The sequence below is a fragment of the Pelophylax lessonae genome (assembly GCF_965119305.1).
Source record: "Pelophylax lessonae genome assembly, chromosome: 10".
In the NCBI taxonomy this organism is placed as follows: domain Eukaryota; kingdom Metazoa; phylum Chordata; class Amphibia; order Anura; family Ranidae; genus Pelophylax; species Pelophylax lessonae.
Genome location: NC_138777.1, coordinates 12,587,513 through 12,590,012, shown reverse-complemented (window position 1 = coordinate 12,590,012; position 2,500 = coordinate 12,587,513). Strand labels below are relative to the sequence as shown.

At 43.6% G+C, this 2,500-nt stretch overlaps 1 protein-coding gene and 1 long non-coding RNA gene across 2 annotated transcripts in view; both read left to right on the top strand.

The window, feature by feature from the left end:
• The window catches only part of LOC309565378, a 724,777-nt gene that overhangs the window by 645,007 nt on the left and 77,270 nt on the right, over positions 1 to 2,500 (top strand). The gene's annotated exons all lie outside the window — the stretch shown is intronic.
• Positions 1 to 2,500, top strand: part of BMAL1 (basic helix-loop-helix ARNT like 1) — a 146,241-nt gene that overhangs the window by 98,903 nt on the left and 44,838 nt on the right. The window lies entirely within an intron of this gene.

Sequence of the window (2,500 nt, the reverse complement as noted above, 5' to 3'; positions counted from 1 at the left end):
TTTCTTGCAGGATCAACCGTTCTTTTTTTTTTTTTTTTCTTTTTTAAATTATTAAACCGATCGAACAAAACACTTTTAGGCCTCATGCACACTGGGACTGCCTTTCCTCCTGCAGCAGTGTTTTGGCAGAAAACGCTTGCCACATGTAGTGCGTTTAAGTACGCCAAGCACCTGCGTGTTCATTTAGTTGGCCAGAATATTTATTCTGCCCATTAAAATGGATTAACGTTCAAGTTCTAAACACACCTAGCATTAATGTGTATTTATGGTTTTCAGCCGAAACGCTGAATGCAGCCAAACCCCCCTTTACACAGCAACAGAGCTGAAGCTGTAAATCGCAGGCTGTGTGCTGGAGCTCCTCCCCTGTTACTTTTTTTTTTTTCTTTTAATGTCAGGAAAACTTGTCAGAAGTGACTCATGCTGATAGCAGAGGAAGGAGGCAGCAGGCAGAAATGACACTCTGCAGTTTTAGTAAATCAATCCCTGAGCGCAAAATCTGGTGCAGCTGTGCCTGGTAGCCAATCAACTTCCAACATCAGTTTGTTCAATTAAGCTTTGACAATAAAACCTGGAAGCTGATTGGTTTCTGTGCAGAGCTGCACCAGATTTTGGTGGATCTGAATGGACGCCACATGCATCTCTATGGGACATCGGATGTCAGCGGGGACATGTCCGCTGACATCCGACCCGATCCGTCAAATCTGGACAGATGGAAACCCTATTTTCCATCCATCCAGCAGGTCGGATCGGATAGGATCGGTTGAGAACGGACCGATGGTCCGTTCCCATCCGATTCCCTCATAGAGATGTATGGGGCTCTGACAGCTGTGTCTCCGCACACAGCGCGGAGACACAGCTGTCATCCTCCTGCTCAACGGGCGATCGGCGGATCGATCCCCCGCTAAGATAAACGGAGTTCGCCGACGGAGCGGATAGTGTAAAAGGGCCCTAAGTGTCATTTCTGTCTGCTTCCTCCTTGAGACAAGTACATACTATAGAGGGATATGCTTTATATTGCATGAACCACTTTAACCAGTTCTGGACCAGAAGGATTTGCCCCCTCAGGCCCCTTTCACACTTGTGCGACTTCAAAGTCGCACAATTTTACAGCGATTTTGACGCGACTTTGTTGCGAGTTTGACTGGGCTTATAATGTCTTTTCCTCAAAACGTATCAAAATCGTGCCAAAAGTAGTGCAGGGACTACTTTGGAGTCGGTGCGACTTCAAGTTGCACAGATATCAATGGGGCTCATTGGAAATAATGGAGAACGACTTGTCATGCGATTTTGCAGTCCCGAATCGCATGACAAGTTGAACAAGTGTGAAAGGGGCCTTAATGACCAGGCCATGTTTTGCAATTCGGCACTGCGTTACTTTAACGGACAATTGCGCAGTCGTGCGACACTGTACCCAAATAAAATGTATGTCTTTTTTTTCCGACAAATAGAACTTTCTTTTGGTGGTATTTGATCCCCTGTGCGATTTTTTATTTTTTTTTTTATTTTTTTATTTTTTTTTTTTATTTTTTTTTTTTATTTTTTGTGCTATAAACAAAAAAGGGCGACAATTCTGAAAAAAAAAAACAATAATTTTCACATTCTGCTATATAACATTCCCAAAAAAAAAATTAACAATCAACATTTTTTAACATTTTAGGCCAATTTGTTTTCTGCTACATATTTCTGGTAAAAAAAAAATTGCAAAAAGCGTATTTTAAACGGTTTGCCGAAAAGTTATCGCGTCTACTAACTACAGGAAAGATTTGTCATTTTTTATTGTTTTTTTTTTTTTTTTTTACTAGTAATGGCGGCGATCTGCGATTTTTTTTTTTTTTTTTTTTTTTTTTTTTTTTTTTTGCGGGACTGCGACATTGCAGAGGACAGATCGGACCCCTAACTGACATTTGACACTTTTTTGGGGGTACCAGTGACATTATTATAGTAATCAGTACTAAAACTATGCACTGTTACTGTAATAATGCCATTTGCAGGGAAGGGGTTAACCCTGGGGCGATCAAAGGGTTAAATGTGTACCTAGGGGTGTGTTTCTAATTGTATGGGGGCAGGGCTTGTGAAATTATCACAGAAACCTGTGATCCTATATAGCAGTGGTCCTCAACCCTGGTCCTCAGGGCCCACTAACAGGCCAGGTTTGCAAGATAACTGAAATACATCCCAGGTAATATAATTTGCTGCTCAGTGATTGCAGTATTCTAGTCTGCATCTCCCCAAGGTAATACTTAAAATCTGGCCTGTTAGTGGGCCCTGAGGACCGGAGTTGAGGACCACTGCTATATAGCATCACAGGCACTCTGTGATCATTCCAGGGAGAAGAATGGTCGGCTGTGTTTACAACAGCTGACCGTTGTTCTCTCTCAGCGGGGAGTGATCGCGGGTGTCAGGTGGCAATCGGAGCCGCCTGCCCCGTGCATCAGAGTCCCTGCTGCCGAACGGGGGTGGGAGTGCGCCGCCGGCGGCGCGTGCTCACCCCCTAGCTGCA